We start from the raw sequence: 23064 nt of genomic DNA on the forward strand, positions 1-23064 counted from the left end.
CATTCAGGCAGCACGTCATCTTCGCGGGCCAATTGGAGAGCAAACAAACTTGTTACCTGATTGGTTGATTCTTAACTGCTCCTTAATTAGCCTTACAACCCACCACTGCCAAGCGTTCAGGTGATATAACTTATGGGATCTGCAGCAGCTCCATTCAGATCAACAAATACCAGCAGTGTGCCGTGACTCGAAAAGAGTTACAATATTTAACGATCAAACATGTTGAAAGATGTTGAAAGGAAACACATCCTAGTTCTTAATGTCTGTGATATTCTCCCACATAATTTTTCTCACAGCAATATCCTGAAAGATTAATATTTAATTTCTGGAGTCTCCAGGACAATCCCGGAGGGTTGGCAACCAATGCTTGCTTGATTTTTTTTCTTTGCTGGGCATGACCTGATTGTTACACCATGTGGTTGCTTTAATATTGCTGCCCACTCGCTCATGGTGCAGCTTAGAGGGAATGTTTCTGGCAATGCCACACCTTCAAAAGTTCTACATTTCAAAGCATCCTGACTTGGAAATCTATGGTTACTCTTTCATCATCGCTGGGTCAGAATCCAACTCCTTCCCTCTCAGCGCTGTTGGAGTAGCTTCATCATATGGACTGTGGCGAGTCAGGAAGTCGGCTCACCACCACTATTTTTTTTTATTCATTCACGAGATGTGGGCTTCACTGGCTAGGCCAGCATTTATTGGCTATCCTTAGTTGCCCTTGAGAAGGTGGTGGTGAGCTACCTTCTTGAACCCCTGCAGTCTATGTGGTGTAGGTACATCCACAGTGCTGTTAGGAAGGGAGTTCCAGGATTTTGACACAGCGACAGTGAAGGAACAGCGATATATTTCTAAGTCAGGATGGTGAGTGACTTGGAGGGGAACTTCCAGGTGGTGGTATTCCCATCTACCTGCTGCCTTTGTCCTTCTAGATGGTAGTGGTTTGGAAGATGCTGTGGAAGGAACCTTGGTGAATTCCTGCAGTGCATCTTGTAGATGGTACACACTGCTGCCACTGTCTGTCAATGGTGGAGGGAGTCATTATTTGCGGATGTGGTGCCAATCAAGTGGGCTGTTTTGTCCTGGACAACGTCAAGCTTCTTGAGTGTTGTGGGAGTGGCACTCTTCCAGGCAAGTTGGGGGTATTTCATCTCACTCCTGACTTGTGTCTTGTAGGTGGTGGATAGGCTTTGGGGAGTCAGGAGATGAGTTACTCGTCACACGATTCCTAGCCTCTGACCTACTCTTGTAGCCACAGTACTCTCAAGGGCAATTAGGGATGGACAATAAATGTTGGCCTTGCCAATGACACTTACAATCTGTGAATGAATTTAAAAAAAGCACTCTTAAAAACCCTTCTGTTTGAACATTACATCATATTCCCTCCCTCCGTTACTTTGCTCAGTGTTTGCTTTATGAACTACTCTGAAATGCTTCATAATGCGAGCACCCCAATGTAAAGCCAATTTATTCTTAAAGTTAATGAGAGTTGCCAGTGAGAGTTCAATTTGCACAAACAAAGGGAATGATACCAGAATGATCAAGAAAGACTGAGCATGCTGGACCTCTTTTCTCTAGAAAAGAAAAGGCTGACAGCTGACCTATTAGAAGTCTTTAAAATTATAAAAGAGCTTACTAAGGTAGATGTAGAGAAGATGTTTCCATCTGTGGATGGAGACGAAATCTAGGGGCATTAATGTAGGCCAGTAATTAATAAATCCAATAGGGAACTTAGAAGCAACTTCTTTACTCAGAGAGTGGTGAGAATGTGGAACTACCATAACAGAATAGTTAAGGGAAATAGCAGAGATGTATTGAATGGGAAGTTAGATAAATACATGATGGAGAAAGCAATAGAGGATATGGTGTTGGGGGAGATGAAATAGAGGATGGGAGGTAGCTCAAATGGAGCATGATCGCCAGTAAAGACCAGCTATAGGACTTAGGAACATAGGACTTAAGAGCAGGAGTAGGCCATTTGGCCCTTCAAGCCTGTTCTGCCATTCGATAAAATCATGGTTGATCTGCACCCCCCATAACTCTTGTCTATCGAAAATCTATCTAACTCAGCCTTGAATAAATTCAATGACCCAGCATCCACTGCTTTCTGGGGAAGAGAATTCCACAAACTAATGACTCTTTGAGAGAAAAATTTCTTCTCACCTCTGTCTTAAACATTAGACCTCTCTTTTTTTTAAACTGTGTCCCCTAGTTCTAGTCTCCCCCACAAGAGGAAACATCCTTTCAGCATCCACCCTATTAAGTTCCCTCAGGATCTTATATGTTTCAATAAGATCACCTCTTACCCTTCTAAACTCCGATAGGTACAGGTCCAACCTGTTCAAAATTTCTTCACAAGGTAACCCCTTCATCCCAGGAATCAGGCAAATGAACCTTCTCTGACCTGCTTCTAATGCAAGTATCAGTATATCTTTTTTCAAATAATGAGACTGAAACTGTACACAATATTCCAGATGTGGTCTCACCAAAGCCCTGGACGCTGCAGTCAAACTCCCCAACTTTTATATTCCATTCCTCTTGGAAAAAATGGCAACGTTTCATTTACCTGCCCAACCACAGCTGTACCTGCACACTAACATGTACCAGGACACCCAGGTCCCTCTGTACCACTGAGTTCTGTAATCTCTCCATTTAAATCATTTACTGCTTGTCTGTTCTTCCTGCCAAAGTGAACAAGTTCACATTTTCTTACACTATACTCCATCTGCTAAATTTTTGACCACTCACCTGACCTGCTTATATCCCTTTGTACACTCTTTACCTCCTTTTGACAACTTACATTCCTACCTATCCTGGTGTATGGTAGCAAATTTAGCTACCATACATTCACACCATTCATCCAAGTCGCTGATATAGATTGTAATTAGTTGAGGCCCCAGCACTAACCCCTGTGGCACTCCAATAGTTACAGCCTGCCAAGCTGAAAAAAATCCATTATCCCTGCTCCCTGCTTCCTGTTAGCTAACCAGTCCTTTATCCATACTAATATGTTACCACTTACACCATGAACTCTTATTTTGTGTAGCAACATAACTATGTAAGATGGGTCCTTGTGACTGAAACTCCCGGATGAAAGGGAAAATGTAGGCAGAATTGCTTAGAGTTGGCCACCTACTAAAAACTCCTACACTGAGGAAAAGTAGAGAAAGTTAGCATTGCGTCCTCATACCAACCTCAGCTGCAAACAGCGTAGAGGAAGAAGGCTGCAAGGGAAGAGAGCTTTCAGTAGACAGAGTCAGAGGAGAGGCGGTTGAGTTAGTGTGGAGTGGGATTAGAACAGAGCTCCCAGTTGAACTGTTGTACAACTCCTTAAGCTGGTCTAGGGTAACGTACTCCTGGGGAAAGCAGCAAAGGAAGCAGAGAGAGTTGGGCAGCAAGAATAAAATCATTAATCGAATGAAAAGAAATACATAGTTTCCTGAAATAGGTTCACAGCTTTAAAATAATACTGTAATTCCATGTAAATGAGAGAAAAATACAAATTAGACACTTTAATTTTGTTCTGTTTTGCAAAATTCCTCAGTTTGTTGCAATCGCCAACAGTTGACTGAAACTAGTTAGAAGATGATCAATTATTCTGAGCAGATTTAGCAATTGGAATGGGAACAATGAAATCCTACACCACAAACACTTCTAATGCAAAGGAGATGTAGAAAGGCAACAGCAAAGTTAATGTAAATTTTCACATGCTTAAAGTTATCCCTTGCTGTTACTAATCTGCTGTTGCTGATGGTTGAGTATATGGCTGCAAGTTCGAGGCTTTGCTAGTTAGCAAGCTGAGTTGCACAAACCAGCAAAGAATTGTGAAGGCACAAGGAGGGTAAAGTCAAGTGGGAGAGTCATTGCTGGGAGACTGCAGTTGTGCATTTCATATCTGTCAGAGTGACTAATGAAGGAGGTCTAGATGTCCACACATGGATCTACCATCAGAGGAATAAGTTGGAAGGGCTGACCTTTCTTTGGAGAATAACAGGGAGGATGAGGCACCGCAGGATATGGAACTAAGGCAGCTGGGACCAACAAGAAAGAGGGGGCATAATCTTTAAAATTAAAGCTGGATCATTCAGAGGTGATGTTAAGAAGCACTTATCCACACACAGGGGAGTGGAAATCTGGAACGCTGATGAGGTTGGAGGTTAACTGAAAATGGCAAAACTAAGATTGATCAAATGTTGTTAGGTAAAGTTATTAAGTGTTACAGGACCAAGGCGGGTAGTTGGAGTTAAGAAACAGATCAGGGATGATCTAAGTGAATGGTGGAATAAGCTCAAGGGGCCGAGTGGCCTCCTGTTCCTATGTTAACATAAGAAACAGCTTGCTCCAGTTTCCTCTCCCTCCTTAAGGTAAGAGTATCGGTACATCTTGTGGCATTTATGCCAAAGTGGGACACCCAACAACATTAAAATCACATGACTGCAATCCACCTGGAGCTACTGTAATGGTGGCCAACATTAAACCCCCGGCACTCGCGAACAGGCGAGGAACTTTCAACGTGTGACAACCACAAGTGGCAACCAGGCAGAGAAGTCTTGGGATCTGCAGAAGCTCAGAATTTACTCTTATGGAGTTTCTCCCAATTATTTAGGAGATTGACATTCATTTCAAAGAGCCTCCTGGAAATGTGTCTTGGCAACCAGGACGAGTGACAAAATGAGGAGCAATGTAGATCCTGCCTTGGGAAACAGTTCAAAGAGCTGGCAACAGCTAGAAAATCACTAAAAAAATCATGGCACTTGTTCCAAATGTGAGGTGTTATAAGATTGTTATGTTTTGGGACCGTGTATTTAATTTAGAGTAAAATGGAAGAATGAAGGGGGTCATGTGACTTGTTCTGAATTCTGCTGACATCAAGCCTGGGTGGCCTGGTTGTAAAGATTATGTGGGGAAGGGGTGGGGGGGGTGGGGGGTGGGGGGTGTGGGAATGGTGGTTTTACTGGAAAGAAGATGCATGGTGTTCACACCTGTAGACAATGGCAAAAGTACCTGTGCTGACAGTGAATACACTATTAGTCTCCAAAGTCCCAGGAAGGTGTTAGGAATGTCAGGCTTTGTAACTGTCTATTGGTTTCAAGATAGAATGAAGTTGGGAACCTAAAGGATAGCTAATTAACATTTCTACCTGGATATAAGGCTCATGTGATTCAGGTTGCCATGGAGGTGGGCTTTGAGAGGGGACGAGTCCATAGGAAGCCACTGTAGGATCAGGTTCCAGGTTTTCCTAAAACATCACTGGACCACACAGTCAGCTTTCAGTCCACCAGAGTCTAACAGAGAGCCAAGAGATAGAGGCAGCAAGGTTCTATGGTTCACCACACAGGAATGCAGCTGGGAGCTCATATTCAGATTGAAGTGACCGGGTTTGTGAGGATTTAGGAAGATTTGCCTAGCTATGGCTAGAAGGAGGAAAGCCAGTATCTGGCTGGAAAAGGAAAAGAAGGTAAACAAGCCCTCAGGAGCTAAGAATCACTTTGGACTGGTTCCAGAGGAATAGAGTTTCAACATAAGGGGTGGGGTAAAGTATAACTGTGGAGGGAGATTTTCGATCATGTTAAAGCATTGACAAGGGAATTTTTCTGTAGTTTAGAGTGCAAGTTGACTATGAAATAGTGTTGCTTTTAATTTATTTGTTACAGTAAAGATCTTAAAACTTGAAATCCTGTTATGCAATTCCTTTAAGTTGGCCATTGGGAATTCAAATTTCTTTTTTAAAGTTGCTGGTCCCCATGGGGATTGCTAAAACTATGGCTTGGGTGGATTGGAACATAGTTTAAAGATAGGGGGTCTCCCATTTAGACGTAGATGAGAAGAATTTTTTTTCTCTCAAAGGGTCGTATTGTTATCCTTGGATAGTACACTAGGGGTATTGTTATCCTCTAATACTACACTGGGAGTATTGTTATCCTCTATTACTGTAATGGGAGTATTGTTATCCTCTGATACTACACTGGGAATATTGTTATCCTCTGATACTACACTGGGAGTATTGTTATCCTCTGATACTGCACTGGGAATATTGTTATCCTCTGATACTACACTGGGAGTATTGTTATCCTCTGATACTGCACTCAGAGTAGTGTCATCCTCTGATAGTACATTGAGAATATTGTTCTCCTCTGATTCTTCTGGGAGTATTGTTATCCTCCTATGTTACAGTTGGAGCATTGTTATCCTCTGATTCTACATTGGGAGTATTGTTATCCTCTAAAACTGCATTGGGAGTATTGTTATCCTCTTACGCTATATTAAGAGTATTGTTATCCTCTTATACTATATTAAGAGTATTGTTATCCTCTGATATTATACTGGGAGTATTGTTATCCTCCGATTCTACACTGGGAGTATTGTTATCCTCTAATACTGAGCTGAGAGTATTGCTATCCTCTAATACTGTGCTGGGAGTATTTTTATCCTTTGATTATACATTGGGAGTATTGTTATCCTCTGGTACTGCACTGGGAAAATTGTTATCCTCTGATTCTACACTGGGAGCATTGTTATTCTCTGATACTACACTGGGAGTATTTTCATCCTGTGATACTACACTGGGAGTATTGTTATCCTCTGATTTTACATTGGGAGCATTGTTATCCTCTCATACTACACCGGGAGTATTGTTATCCTCTGATATTATATTCAGAGTATTGCCATCCACTGAAAGTACATTGGGAGTGTTGATACTGCATTGGGAGTATTGTTATCCTCAGATAATACACTGGGAGTATTGTCCTTTAATACTGTACTGGGCGTCTGGTTATTCTCTGATTCTACACTGGGATTATTGTTATCCTCTGATACTGCATTCATAGTATTGACATCCTCTGATAGTATATTGGGAGCATTTTTATCCTTTGATACTATATCAGGAGTACTGTTATCTTCTAATACTGCAATGGGAGTATTGTTGTCCTCTGATACTGCACTTGGAGTATTGTTATACTTTGATACTGCACTGGGATTATTTTTATTATTTAATACTGCACTGGGAGCATTGTTATCCTCTCATACTACACTGGGAGTATTGTTATCCAATAATACTGCACTGGGATTATTTGTACCCTCTAATATTGCACTAGCAGTATTGTTATCCTTTGATACTGCCCTGGGAATATTGTTATCCTCTGGTACTGCACTTGGTGTATTGTTATCCTCTGATACTACATTGAGAGTATTGTTATTTTCTGATATTACTGGGAGTATCGTTATCACATAATACTGCACTGGGAGTATTATTATCCTCTAGTGCTGCACTGGGAGTATTGTTATCCTCTAATACTGCCATGGGAGAATTGCTATCCTCTAATACTCTGCTGGGAGTATTTTTATCCTCTGATTATACATTGGGAATATTGTTATCCCTGATACTGCACTTGGAGTATTGTTATCCTCTGATACTGCACTGAGAATATTGTTATCCTCTGATTCTACACTGGGAGTATTTTCATCCTGTGATACAACATTGGGAGTATTGTTGTCCCCTGATTTTACATTGGGAGTATTGTTAGCCTCTATTACTACACTGGGAGTATTGCTATCCTCTAAATTGCATTGTGAGTATCCAATAATACTGTTTTGAGAGTATTTTTATCCTCTAATACTGCATTGGGAGAATTGTTATCCTCTAATACTGTACTGGGAGTATTGTTATCCTCTAATAATACACTGGGAGTATTGTTATCCTCTGATTCTACTCTGGGAGTATTGTTATCATCTAATGCTGCACTGGCAGTATTATTATCCTCAAAAACTATACAGGAAGTATCTTTACACTCTAGTAATACCCTGGGAATACCTTCATCCTCTTATACTACACTGGGAGTATCTTAAGCCTTTAATACTATACCGGATGTGTCTTGCCCTGTCAATATTCCATATAGTATTTATTAATTACTGGCAGGATACAAGTATTGTACCAATCCTTAATTCTCAACATGGATCCATTATGGATTCTTATATGTTTCTCAATTGCAATGTCTACCCTTGGGCTATGTGTCTAACAATGGCGATGCCATAGCCTGGCTGGCTCTCATGGATTATTAACTATGAGATGAATGCTGAATCGTTAAACATTTAACAAAAGACATGCAGACAAGATAAGGAGGTAGCAGCCAACTTGTAGAATGGTCAGTAAACACAGAGTGTCGTGGCAAGCATGTACCTCATGGGTTGATGGAGGTACAGTAAGTGGCAGAGAACGCAGTGCAGAAGCAGAAAGTGCAACATCAGGGCTTGTGCTGTATATGTCACTGTAGAACCTAAACACGTCAGCCAGCTTCATATACTCCTAAAATGAGAGAGCAATGTGAGGCAAAGAGACAGAGAAAAAAAGATTAAGACATTGGAGTGAGAGCTTCCTGCTTTCAAATGTTAACACAACAGAAGGGGAAGAAATCTCAATCATTTTTAGCCAAGAAGATTAAGAAGACATGTTAATAATTCACTATTGGGGCTGAGATAATGCTGGTTGCTGAATTTAACGAGTCTCTCTTCTAGGTTGGAAACCAAGTAAATGTTGCCCATTTAGGAAGAACTCTGCTGGGGGAAAATTCATTTTTTTCCTGAGTTTGACTTCTTTCCTGGAGTTTCTGGCTCTGACAGGGACATAGAGCTACAGTGAACAGGTGACAAATCCAACCAATGATGATTTCATGCTTGCCAACCATAACAACACCAATAACAGTTCCAAAGCAGAGTCATATTGGACTTGAACCTTGGCTTCTGTCTCCACAGATGCCACCTGACCGGCTGAGATTTTCCAGCCCTTTCTGCTTTTATTTCAGAATCACCAGCGTCCGCAGTATTTTATTAACAACATTAACAGCATGCATTTACATAGAGCCATGAATGTAGTATAAGGTTCCAAGGTGTTTCGTAGGAGTATAATCAGGCTACGCTTTACACCGAGCTACACAAGGAGATATTGGGGCAGCTGAGAAAGAGCTTGGTCGAGGCATTGGCTTAAAAGGAGCAGCTTAAAGAAGAAGAGAGACAGAGAGGTGGAACGGTTTAGGGAGGGAACTCCAGAGCATGGGGCCAAGGTAGTTAAAGCAAGATTAAAATCTTCAGTGCTCAAGAGGCTGGAATTGGAGAAGCGTAGAGATCTCAGAGGGTTGCGGTGTTGGAGGAGGTTTCAGAGATAGGGAGGGGCAATGCCATAGAAGGATTTGGAAACAAGGATTGGAATTTTAAAAATCGAGGCTTTGCATTCTGATTACAGCCCAGTGCTGCCGGCCACAAGCGTGCAAAGATTGGGTGAAGATGGGATCAGGCTCAGCTGTGATTCCCTCCACAGTTGCACATGCAGCTTACAGTCCGCCTTTAGGCTTGCAGCTGAAGAATGGTCACCTGAACACCCATAACTTCGGGTACCTCAGGCACTCGGGAGTGAAAATTGAAGATGTTTTAAAATTAAGGAATAGGTTAGGGATAAGTTTCTAAAAGCAATTCACTTCTCGATACTCTTCAGCCAGGTCCCATTGTTGGAATGTTCAAGACTGACACCAATAGATTTTTGTTGGCTATGGTTATCAAGGGATATGGGGCAAAGGTGAGAAAATGGCATTGAGGGGCAGATCAACCACAACGTAACTGAATTTGGTGAAACAGGATTGAGGGACTGAATGGCCTTCCCATGTTGCTATGTAACAGTTGATAAAAAATGTCCATATTTTTGAAGACAATGGCTCAATCCTAGCATGTAATACAGCTGCCAATGTTAATGTCTTCTTTTTCCCCTATCCATCATCATTTTCAATGAATCCCTAAAATAACAAAACAATTCCTATTCATTTCCATAATGAAGGTAATTTTCTAAAATATCACGCTCTTAGGGCGTTGATTTCTCTGTTTGATCCCACACACTCTAATCAGAATGGATTCTTGTCTTTACTGAACACCTGCTGAACAGATGCAACGCAAAAAAACAAGGCTTCTCTCTCTTTTCTTTCTCTGTCTCTCTCTCTCTCTCTGTAGCTGATGTCAGATCTTTTAAATTCAAGCTCCTTGTTACAACTTGACCTAAAGGTGTTTTCATTTTGCATCATCACAGCCACAAGTAATTTGTTTTTTGGTTATTTAACAGCAACACCCTGTTTTTCCACAGCACCTTCCAAACCCATGACCACTACCATCTAGAAGGACAAGGGCAGCAGATGCATGGAAACACCACCACCTGCAAGTTCCCCTCAAAGCCACACACCATCCTGACTTGGAAATATATCACCATTCCTTAATTGTCACTGGGTCAAAATCCTGGAATTCCCTTTGAAAGCACTGTGGGTGTACCTATACCACTTGGATTGCAGCGGTTCAAGAAGGCAGCTCACTACCACCTTCTCAGGGGCAATTAGGGATGGGCGATAAATGCTGATCTAGCCTGCGATGCCCATGTCCCATGAAATGTAGCTGTTACATTTAATTATTAACATTAATTTATATAGTGAACATTCATAGAATAATTAAGAGAATTGGTTTAGAAGTATTACTAGCCTACAGTGTAAAGCTGAGAAATTAATAAGCTAGTTTAAAGTGGTGATATGTTTTAGTGTGTTAGAACTCTGATCCTTCATCATTGTGATCTTCGTTTGAATGTAACCCAGGCTGATAGGTTAGAGATTGTGCCTCCAAGAGCAGTCCGCAGGTACAAGTGAAAGTACTTTGAGTGGTAACAATCAAACTGGGTTCTAGATTGACAGTGTCACGATGATCACAGAAAGGTTGGTGTGGGTAACTGGTACAATAAGGAGATTCATCCTAGGGTTGGTGCTTTGGCACATTCTTTAAAATTAATTCTTGCAATGTGGGCATTGTTTTTATTTCCCATGTTTAATTGCCCTTAAGAAGGCGGTGGTGAGCCGCCTTCTTGAACTGCTGAATCCATGTGGTCTATGTACACCACAGCTCTGTTTGGAAACTAGCTCCAGGATTTTGACCCAGAGATAGAGAAAGAATGGTCGATATATTTCCAAGAGGGGATGGTGTGTAACATGGAGGAGAACATGGAGGTGATGGTGTTCCCATTGTCCTTGGCCTTCTAGGTGAAAGAGGTCATGGGAAGTGCTGCCAAAGAAGCCTTGGTGTGTTCCACATCCTACAGAGAGTCCACATTGCAGACACAGTGAGGGAGAGGTGCTGATGAGGCAACAGAGAGGAAACTTTACTCTGTATCTAACACATGCTGTATGTGCCCTGGGAGTGTTTGATGTGGGGAGGATTTTGAGGGCCTGTCAAGGCCAAGAACAAAGGTGAACGAGAGCTAAAAAGAGCCACATCAGCCAGCATGCTAGTGCACTGGTCCCATCATGCTTCCGGGCCATTTTAGTGGAGGTGGGAAGGGGGAACAGGAAGGTGGAGAGTTGTCAATTAAGCTCCATAGGGACGTTTAAAAGCCAATTAAAGGAGGCTAGCTGGGATTTTTCAGTCAGCCTCCAGGTGCCTAAAGGTCTTGAGGCCCTCTCTGCCTGCCTGGGTGCAGCAGTAGCTGCAGACCATACTGTAGAGGAGAGATTCCCTCTGTCACTCACAAACAGTGGTGGCCCGGTTGCACAATCCATCTTAAAATTTAAGTTTAAGAAATTTGGAGAGAGGACGCCTCCATCTTGAAGCGCCCTCTCCCTTATCCAATTCCTTTTGCAGCCTGCTGTTTCCTTCAAGCTGGGAGGCCTCTGATTGTCCCTCCAGCTTCGAGATCCTGCTCGCTGTCCTTAAGCTGATGATGACCCCCATCTCCGGGCCAATTAAGGGGGCACCCCTGTGAAAATCAGGGATGGAGACTGTTTCTCCCCCAATACCTCTCCGTCACCACCATCACCACCCTACCCCCACACACGGGGTGGGCCCCAGAAATAGTTCCGACCTCTATTTCCCAACCCCCCACCGAGGGAAAATCCAGTCCTGTGCATCTGAAATGAAATCGGAAAGGCAAATTCAAGGATACTTCACTCCTAGTGCAAAGTGTTGCTAGGTCAAAGTGTGGCCAGAGACAAGGAAGATAACACTATGCTCCAATTCTGATACTCAAGCTTCAGTTATATAAATCTCCAAACAGAGAGCACAATCTCCATGGATATCCTTCAACTAAAGAGGGAAAAAAAATCAGCATGGCTTCCTTCACTATTGAAACCTCTTTTAGTCGATGATTGTTTCCACCTAGTGCATATTGTAGGCTCCTTTAATGCTCATTACATTTATTTTAGTTGGAGCTATGCTGTTCAGGGGCCAGGTAGCACTTTGCACAAAGAATAGTGGAAATCTGGAACTCTCTCCCACAAAAAGCTGTTGAGGCTGGGGGTGTCAGTGGACTTTGTCAAAAGTGATACGGAGAGATTTTTGTTAGACAAAGAGACAGTGTCACATGAGCTGGGACCTGTCAGTGAATTTTAATGACAATGTTTATTTAATTTATAAACCCTTCATGAAACGTCATCCCGCCCTGGGGATGAGGCTCCATGAAAAAGGTGAGGCCGCCTGGGCTCTTCGCCTGCCCGACAACCTTAAGGTTGGACGGGCAGCTTTCTCAATAAGCTTAATTAGTCCATTAATGGCCTTAACAGGCCTTTGACAGTTCGGCTGCACACCCGCCAAACTGAAAATCTAAATGACGCGTGGTGAAGTCAGGACACACGCCCGACATTACCCCCCGTCATTTTATGCCTCGGTGAGCAGGCCCCGCTTTCGCTCGCTGAGCCGAAGATTCTGCCCACTATCTTGAAACTCTTCAAAAGTTTCGGAGGTGAGACATCAAAATATAATTAATTACCTGTCCTACAAAACAAGGACTGCAGCAGACATGGTAATCGAATTCTTCTGGAACATCCAGACAGCAGGGCCTTACGAGCAGTTTACCAAACCAGAGAGGAGCAGAGATGGAAATGCTACACTGAAAGGCTGAAAAGACAGGCCCTCTCTCTCTCTCTCCCTCTGGAAAGTACTGCGCCCAATTTGCAAAGTAACCATCCTGAGAAGAGGAATGTACTGCAAACCAAGATCTTTTGGGAACAAAACGTAGGCCTGAATTTTACTCGTGGTGAGCAGGCATAACTGGAGGGCCCATGACCAATTCGGGAAACAGTCCGCCGCCCACAATCAGCCTCTGACCACAATTTCACATTGGCCGGCCAATGAAGACCCGCCCAGGGTGAAACACATCTTCCCAAAAGTTGGGTTGGGGGCGGGGGCCTATTCCAATGATGGCTCTGTGACCCTTTTATAAACGGACAGGCAGCTCCTTGAAGGCTGCTAGGCAAGAACATATTGGCAGCATTGTGAACACCAAAGTTATGGCCTCAAATGCTGCTAGAGGCGCCAAACGGGAGGGCAGGTTGGGTGGGCACTTGCCTGCGTCCCACCACCACCCCCCCCCCCCCCGCCCCCCGGGTTTTTGGATGTGTGCCTCGCGGTCCTCCTGGAGGAGGTGGCTGCCAGGAAGGACATCCTTGCCCCAGAGGTGGAAGTGGAGGAGGCCACCACATCTAACAAAAAGAGCTTGGGGAGGAGGTGACAGCACAGGTCAGCAGCCACGACATTGTGTGGCGCACATGGGTGCAGTGCCGCAAAAGATTTAACGACTTTGCTCGGGAAGGGTGAGTACCGTGTTGGCTTGGATCAGTGTGTTGAAGCATTAAGGTCTGGCTGTGGAACTCAGGGGTGTTAGAGCCTGAGTGCCGACTGTCAATGATGCTGGAGATGGCCAAGGGTACCTGAGCCCTGGTTGCTCGGACTGCGTGCCTGGCATGCACAGCGACAGTGTGATGACTTAAACTAGTGACATGTTGTTGTTCTCCCTTAGATTTGTCAGCATGTTCCCAATCCCAGGATCCCGAAGAGTCACCCCTGATGCCAGAGAACCACTGGGCTTCACTTGCACCTGCGTCGCACCTGCTCTCTGAACCAGATACCAGCACCTCGGTGGGTGTTAGATCCCCGGCTAGAACATCGGTGCACAGCGTTGAGGGCATTTCACATTCGCTTGAGGTGCAGGCGGAGGCAGAGTGTGCCCAGGGCGCCGGCAGTCAGAGGGCTGATGGGGACCACGATGATGCTCAGTCGAAGGCAGATGATGAGCCTCCGGAGTTTTCCGGAGGCGGCAGATGCTGGATGTCCAGCGGAATGTGCTGGAAGATCTTGCGGAGATCCATGAGGGTATGTGTGCCATGGTCTCCATTGTGGAGGAGTCCATGTGGAGCATGAGCACTGCGTTGACCCTCATGGCTGAGGGCACTGCCTCCTCTGTTGACAGAGTGTGACTCTCATGGAGAGGCAGCTCCAGGGACAGAATGAAGGGTTCCTGGGGATGCTGTCGCACCTGCAAGCCCTCACACAGGCACAGACCTCAGGTGGTCAGTGTCAGTGTGAGAGATGGATGAAGCACCCAGTATGCCAGCTAGGTGCCAGTCCGTCAATGGTGAGCAGGGAGGTTCACAGTGACCTCATGTTGGCGCATGAGCTGCTTGTCGTCTCTGTGGGAACCTCTCAGGGCGCTCCAGATGACAGCAGCAGCTCCTCCGCCAGTGACCGAGGCATGTGATGACTGGGGATATGCCAGCCATGGCACTGGCCGCTCCCTCCCAGGCGGGGCCAGCACAGGCTCCACTGGCTAGACGAAGACTGCCAAAGTTATCAAGGCCAACAAGACACCAGAGTCAGCCGGCTGCCTCCAATGCCGGTGCCAAAGAGGGGTGGGGGAGTGAGAGGCACCTAGACGTAGCACTCGCAAATGTACATTTAAGGCACCATGAGCACAAGAGGGATGGTCATGGATGATCTCCTATTGTGTAATGTTTTGTTTATGGTTACTGGTCTGGGAATTAAGACCAGAGAAGCTTATGTTAAACTTTTTGGATTGTCAAAATGAGATAAATTTTGTTTTTGTCATAACAGCCTGAATATGCTTCAAATTTTAATTTTTTTGGTGCAGGATACGCCAGTATGTAATGTTGGACGTGAGTGGCTCTAAACTTTGTTGCACAGGCATCAAGTGGACTTTGGGTTCAAATGAAAGGGTCATTTCAGACATCGGGGATGGAGGCGGCAGCCCTGGCATGAGGTGGAAGCAGATCTTTGTCAGCCCACCTGAAGGAGCGTTGGATCAAGGTGTCCCTGGTGTCCCTGACTCTCTGAAAGATACAGAGGTCTGCCTCCATGCCCTCAGCATTCTCCTCACCATGATTCTCTTCTGACTCACTGCTGGATTCATCATCCGTGGCCTGTGAAGCTGCATCAAGATCCTCTCCCTCCAGTGGAATCCCCCCTTGCCAGTGTCAGATTGTGGAGAGTGCAGCATGCAACCACTATCAGTGACACCCGCTCTTGGGGCTACTGTAGTGCTCCCCCCGGACGGTCCAGACATCGGAAGTGCATCTTCAGAAGACCTATGGTCCTCTCTATCACCGCCCTTGCAGAGGCATGACTGCGATTATAATGCTGCTCTGCCTCTGTTCTTGGGTGGCAGAGAGACTTCATAAGTCACCTTTTCAATGGATAGTGCTTGTCACCCAGCAGCCACCCATCCAGTCGGGCTGGAGCACTGAAGAGCCTCGGCAACTGGGAGTGTCTCAGGATGTTGGCGTCATGGGGGCTGCCAGAGTGCTGCCTTGCACAGACTTGCAGGATCGGCATTCTATGGTCACACATTATCTGCACGTTCATGGAGTGGAAGCCCTTCCTGTTGATGAAGGCACCTGGCTGACCCACTGGCACCTTGATGGTCACATGTATGCAGTCGATAGCACCCTGGACGCGGGGGAAGCCAGCAATCGCTGCAAAGCCTCTGGCTCGCTCAGCCTAGCTGGCCTCATCCATACAGTAAAGAATTAAGGTCAGTACCCGCCTGAATAGAGCTTCTGTCACCAGCTTGATGTAACTGTGGAGGCTCCACACAGATCCTCCACTGAGTCCTGGAAAGAGCCGGAGGCAGAGAAGTTGAGGGCCACTGTGACCTTCAGAGCCACTGGCATGGGTTGTCCACCCACACAGTCGGAGCTGATCTCAGGCCCAATCATCTGGCAAATGGAGGTCATGGTCTCCCTTGAGAGGCAGAGCCTCCTTTGGCGTTGCACCTCAGGCATATTGAGGTAGCTGTATCGCCGCCCATAAACCCTGGCAGCAGGAGAGTGGCGTCTTCTGCGGCCCCTTCTGCCTTGGACTACCTGCTGGCCCTGCCCCCCTTCTGCCTGCGCCTCTCCTCCCACAGGTCCCTCCCCTGGGAGCTGCATTGGGACACCTGACCCCCTCTCCCTTCTGACCCTCTCTTCCTCCTCAGAGGAGGTGCCACCAGCAGAGATAACAATCCCCATCACCAGGGTAAGGGAAGGCTGTCTGATACCTGGAAGGGTCCACACGGTCAAAATCCTCCGGGGGGCCTTGAAGGCACCAATGAGCCCTGAAATGAAGCCTAGAAATGCTAAGAATGAAACCCTGAACAGAGTGGAAGCTGTCAAAGTTCAAATAAGCAACCAACAGCAAACTATCTCCTAAACTCCTCACTACTCACACTGGCAATGCTGCTGACCCTTTTTATCCTGCCCTTGGATGAGGTTTCGCAAAATGTGTGCTGCCCGCCTGACCGTTTTGCTCATGTATTGAGCGCAAAGTCACATGGGCAACATAACATTGGGTTCGATTAGGTTTTTAATGGCCTTAAGTAGCCTCTTAATTGATGGTGGGTGTGGCTTTAAAACCTGCGTGCACCCGCCGACCTAAAGATTGCGCGTGTGCAGGATGATGTTGGGACGTTTGCCCGACATCTTCTCACTCTATTTTGTGCCTGATCGGGTCAGGTGCCCGCCCACCCACAAGGCATTAAAGTCTGCCCATGGAAATCTGCTCCATACAACCACACCCAGGGAGACAACTGGACAAAATTGCTGCAGCGGGGAAAAGCCCATGGAGACCAGCCAAAGGACAGCTAACTGTATACTCCTTTGATTGTTTATCTTCTTCACAAACTGCAAAATATCTTTAAAAAGTCTATCCTCTTATTCTACCATCTGTACTGGTGTGTGTGTGGGACCCAGGGAACGTGTGTGACATATGAATGGTGGTCACGATTTACTTATATTTTTTTATTCGGGAAGGAGTTCCAATAAACTTATCTCGTTCTTTGGTTGAAACTCAGAAAACCTGTCTGATTAATTCTTTAGAACCTGAAAGAGTACACAGTGGGACTTCTGCTGTATTAGCAAAGCACATCCTCGCTAAATTCACAACAAAACTCTTGTTACTGCCAGACCTGGAGTGGTAAATTAGGGGGAGTCAATTTTTACCCCTCCTCATACGGCCGTAACAAGATAGAGTTAGAATATACATGATTGAATTGGATGGCAGAACAGGCTCAAAGGGCTGAATTGCCAACTCCTGGTCCAATGCCTCTTGTCCTGTTCTCCGATGATGTCATCAGAAAACTATTACAAGCAGAAAAAGAAATAAAGAGAACTACGACAGCCATAGATGTTGTAAAAGTTTTGTCATGGAGGATGGCTCCCTCATTGCTGCCAAAGACATCTGGCACAAGAACAAAGAGACAGACAGACCTAACAGCAAAGAAAATGGAAGATCTTGGCCTCAGAGTCCCCGGTTAAAGAGGGAATAAAAGATCAGTGAGCTCTCTGAGTCCCAGCCAGTGAGCTCTGCTGGAAAGCGCAGGTGCATGGACATCAGGGCAGGATGTGATGACCTCACTGTTCAATTAGTGGGTCAACATCCGGACTGACACAGTGCAAATGGCCAACTGGCAAGAACAGTAGCAGTTCAGGGAATGGTGTTTCTTCACAGAGTCAACAGGTTCAGGAGAGAAGGAAAGGGAATTGGGAAAAGCAGCAAATAAAAATCTGGTAACCATTTCCTGAGTGTGCATTTTGAGAGTTTTTTTATGTTTGCTATATCTGAGAGAGCAGGGCTTTCAGGAAAGACTGAACAAGCTGGGACTCTCTTCTCCAGAAAACAGGGGTGAAATGATGGAGCTCCTTAAAATGATGAAGGTTGATAGAGTAGACGACAAGCAAATGTTTCCACTACTGGGGGGAGACCAAAATGAGGGGTCGTAAATATAAGGTCATCACTAATAAATCCAAGAGGAAATTCAGGGGAAATTTCTTTACCCAGAGAATGGTGAGGATGTAAATACGTTGGAAGCAGTTCAGAGAAGGTTTACTAGACTAACACCTGGAATGGGAAGGTTGGCTTATGAAGAAAGGTTGGACAGGCTAGGCTTGTATCCGTTGGAGTTTAGAAGAGTAAGAGGTGATTTGATTGAAACATATGGGGCAGAATTTTGCCCTTGAAGGGCAGACGGGCCTGACCGACTCGGCGGCAGGAGGGCAGCTCATCGCCGCCGCCGAAATGGGCCCCGTCGCCATTTTAAGTGGGTGGGCCAATTAAGGCCCACCCAGCGTGACACCCGATGGGAAGCGCTATGCGGGGGAGGGGATTCCGCAAATGTGAAATGGTTACCAGATTTTACCAGATTTGCGCTCTTTCACGCAAGCGCACGAAAGAGTTCACATCTCCCTGAGGCAAAGTGCTGCATCAGGGAGATAAAATAATAGGTGCCCTAGAGTGACTTTAAGGTTACAATCCTATGCATATATGTGTAAAAACTATTGCATATATATGGGCAACACGCACACTTCCTGAGGCTAAGTGCTGCCTTAGGGAGAGCGCTGAAAGTTTTTGAAAGTGATAAAATAGAAAAATAAAAAAATTATTAATTTGTCCCCCTCATGTGACAATGTCACACGAGATGGGACATGTTAATAAATGTCACAGAAACTTTATTAAAGTTTTTTTAAAACCGACATTAAACCTCATCCCGCTGGTGGATGAGGTTTCATATTTTTTCTATTGCCCGCTGGGGCTCCTGGCCTGCCCACCAACCTTAAGGTTGGATGGGCAGGGTCTTTAATTGTCTTAACTATCCTGTCAATGGCCTCAATTGGCCATTGACAGGTCAGCGGGCGGACAGCTGATCGCGCTGTCCCCCCGCCTTCCCGAATATTTAAATGGGGCGGGATGATGCCGAGGGTTCCCCCCAATGTCATCCCGTGTCATTTTCATGTTGGCAAGTGAGCCTCGCCCCCAGCTCGCTGACGGAAACATTCTGCCCATAAGCTCCTGAGGGGTTTTGACTGAGTGGACGTGGAGAGGATGTTTCCTCTGGTGGGAGAATCTAGAACTAGGGGTCACTGTTTAAAAATAAGGGGTTGCCCATTTAGTACAAAGATGAGGAGGAATTTTCTCTCTCAGAGGGTCGTGAGTCTTTGGAACTCTCTTCCTCAAAAGGCAGTGGAAGCAGTCTTTGAATATTTTTAAGGCGGGGTAGATAGATTCTTGATAAGCAATGGGGTGAAAGGTTATCGGGTTAGGTGGGAATGTGGTGTTGAGGTTAAAATCAGATCAGCCATGATTTTATTGAATGGCAGAGCAGGCTTGAGGGGCCGAGTGGCCTACTCCTGCTCCTAATTCATATGTTCGTATGTAGAATATGGAACTCTATCACAGAGAGTGGGTGAAGGGAATAGTATAAATGTATTTAAGGAGAAGTTGGATAAACGCATGATGGAGGAAGGGAATGGAAGGTTATGCTGATGAGGTGAGATGACAAAGGATGAGAGGAAGCTCATGTGGAGCATTAACACCGGCATAAATCAGTTGGGCTGAATCTAGTAAACCTTCTCTGCCTGTAAATGTTATGTAATAATAAATAATCCTACATATACAATTACAGAAACTGAGGTTCAATGATGTGACTGAAACCTTTTAATATCTGTCCACCATTGTCCATCCATTTTTAACAATAGGGCCAACCCTCAATGCAAATCAGAGAGATCCATTATACCATGGACAATGCTTCTAGTGTGTTATTGTTGTTCTGCTCTGAGACATTGTAATATGGAAGCCAGAAAGATGAAGCTTAAAAAAACTTCTCTACTACCACAAGAACAACAACTTGCATTTCTATAGATCCTTTATCATAATAAAAGGCCCAAAAACACATTACAGGAGTGTTCTCAAAACAGAATCTGACACTGTGCCACACAAGGAGATATTTGGACAGGTGACCAAAAGCTTGGTGAGAGAGGTAGGTTTTAAGGAGTGTCTTAGAGAAGGAAAGAGAGGTAGAGAGACAGGCAAGTTTAAGAAGAGTCCAGTGGAGCGATGAAATTCGGGATGCAAGAGAGGCCAGAATTGGAGGACTGCAGAGGTTGTGGGGCTGAAGGAGGTTAAAGAGATAGGGGAGGGGCAAGGGCATGGAGGGATTTGAAAACAAGGATGAAAATTTTAAAATCGAGATGATGTTGGACTGGAAGCCAGTGTAGGTCAACGAGTGGGGAACAGGACTTGAAACCAATTAGGATATAGGTAGCAGAGCTTCAGATGGGAAATGAACAATAAAACCCAAACCGGCAACCATCACCAATGTTGGAAGGAATAAGAAAACAGACGAGGTTAATTAAGAAATAGTTGCCCAAACGTGAAATTCTGGTGCATCTTAAAGAAGAACCAGATCACCAAAGAGACTTTTACTTATCTTCCATAAGGTTGCCAACCCTCCAGGATTGTCCTGGAGTCTCCGGGGGTTAAAGGCTAATCACCAGGATACAGTTGCAAGCAAAAAATCATTGGTGATGAAAACAAAAGTGTCCTTTTTAAATTTTGTTTGAACATTTTGTTAGTTATTCAATAGTGCAAAATGGGCTATTTGAACATGGGGGCAGTCGGAGGCATAAGTCATGTGATGAATCCTCCAGGAACATGTCCAACCAGAGTTGGCAACCCTAATCTGCCATGATTGAGATTCCAGGCCCTTGAAATAAGAGGACAATGTTTAAACTCATTGCACTATCCAGTCCTGTATGCAGCAAGCGTCAGAATGAACACAAGAAGGTTTCCTTTTTCAAACAAACATATAGCATGCAGTAAGTGTTAGTGCAGTTACCTCCTGTATCTTGGGGTACGCTGGGGTGGAAGGAGAGGGGAATAGAGAAGCTGCTTTTCCTGGTAAGCAATGCTGGGGTTTAGTCTCTTCTAACATGTCGCTAGGCTCTGTGATGTGAAGCATTTCCTGTTCAAAGGGCAAAGGTTGAAGTAGCATTGCGATGAATGAAAATGGCATGTGTGCACCAAGCTTAATTCAGAATATTATTGTTAAGGACTCCTGTTGTTTCATTAACTTGAGAGTTAGTTCACTAATTCAATGTCACACTCATAACTCTCCCACTATGACTAGTAACTTCTCCTCCCCCCCCCCTCTGAAGGTGATCTCTCACACTTGGGCATGTTTCTACTGGTGCTGACTGTCCTCCTGTACCACCTCCATTCTTCCTTTGTGAAAATCAGTGGGCTCCTCGAACACAAAAGGCCTCAAAGTCTGCACACAGTCAATTCTGTTGAAAAGAAGGGAGGAGGAAGGGATGGAATGAATGAGGAGGAGGGGGAGGGAGATGGAGGAGAATAGGAATGAAGGGAGAGGGAAGTAGAGGATCAAGAGAGATGGATGAGGGAGAAATATGGGAGGATAGAGGGGGTTGAGGAAGGTGGATGGAAGGAGAGAGGGAGGGGGAGGGATGGAAATCGATGGAGGGTGGGGAGAGATGGAGCAAGTGGGATGGAGGGATTTCTCTCCTCCCAATGTATGAGCCAATTGTAATTTATTCAGGATCAAACAGAGATTGAACCTGAGACCTATATGACTTGCTAAGTCAGTGAGAGGTGCATGTACCCACTGGCCCAGCGCTTTGCTGCTCTAAATGGGTTTTCCAGACTATACGTCCAGCAGCAGGGACTGAACATTCTTGTGTGGATGTTTTTGATCGCACAAGGGCAAGAGTTTGTATAGGAAACAATTATTAAAAAAGTAATTAACAGACAAGTTCAGAGATAACTTCACAATAACCAGAACATTTTTACTCCTTACTCTAAGAGTTGACAACGTGGAACTCTCCTCCACAGGGAGTAGTTGAAGTGAATAGCATAGATGCATTTAAGGGGAAGCTAGATAAGTATGTGATGGAAACGATTAGAAAGTTATGCTGGTAAAGTGGGATGAAGCAGGGGTGCGAGGAGGTTCATATAGAGCATTAACACTGAAATAGGACAGTTGAGCTGAATGACTTGTTTCTATGCTTTATAACATAAATATATATATAATAAATATATATATATAAATATATATATATATACCATATGATGTAATTCTGTTGCTGTTCTGCCATCTTCCTGTGATGAGGATTTATAGTGTCATGGAATTTTACACGAGGCCATTGGACCCCTCATGACTGTACCAACTCTCTGAAAGAACGATTCATTAATTTCTATGAAGAAGCAATTAAAATTATCGCATGTTCAATAATCTTCTTTTATTTACTTTTTAAAGTTCATCAAGATTTGTTACTCAACATCTCATAGTTTAATTTCCTTTCTGGAGCCCTGGGCAAATTCCCTGTTTTTATTGTATCGCAGTCACTAATCCCATTTATTTAAACCGAACTTTACATACATAAAATTCTGTGCTAAAGGAGGAAATTAAGCACCTTTATGGTTTCATGAAAGATATTTATTCTCTGGTAAGTCTTGGTGATTTTTGTTGAAAACCTGCAGGCGAAATATAATACTTACCAGCAAAGAGAAAAATCAAAAATTAATTTATAAGTAAGAACTTTATGATCTATAGACATGGATCCTTTAATTACAAAAACAGCAACACTGTGAAAGAGATATTTAAAGGTTAATCGCCTCCCTCATCAGTTGTAATTATGGCTGCTATTGCTTTTTATCATGAAGTTGCTTGTACATTGCACTTGAGGCCATCGCTCTGCTACAAACCTTGGTGGCAACCACAAACTAAGCATGCTAGGTTTGGAATGGCTAACCCTGGGAAGCTTAGTTTAAAGTACCCTGGTGGTAAAACCTGCTTTAGTAGTGCAGAAATGGGTAATAACCAATCAGTATCTGTTTTACACAACGCCAACTTATTTACTGCCTCAAGGCACAGAGTAAAACGGGCGGTTGATTGACTATTGCGCATCTCTGCCCTCCTGGCAAAGAGCAGCTCCC

The 23064-nt window shown here is 44.6% G+C and overlaps 1 protein-coding gene across 8 annotated transcripts in view; it reads right to left on the reverse strand.

Annotated features, from left to right (window-relative positions):
* The window catches only part of LOC121269665 (pleckstrin homology-like domain family B member 1), a 331530-nt gene that overhangs the window by 53977 nt on the left and 254489 nt on the right, over positions 1–23064 (reverse strand). The gene's annotated exons all lie outside the window — the stretch shown is intronic.

The sequence above is a fragment of the Carcharodon carcharias genome, chromosome 25 (assembly GCF_017639515.1).
Source record: "Carcharodon carcharias isolate sCarCar2 chromosome 25, sCarCar2.pri, whole genome shotgun sequence".
NCBI classification, from domain to species: Eukaryota; Metazoa; Chordata; class Chondrichthyes; order Lamniformes; family Lamnidae; genus Carcharodon; species Carcharodon carcharias.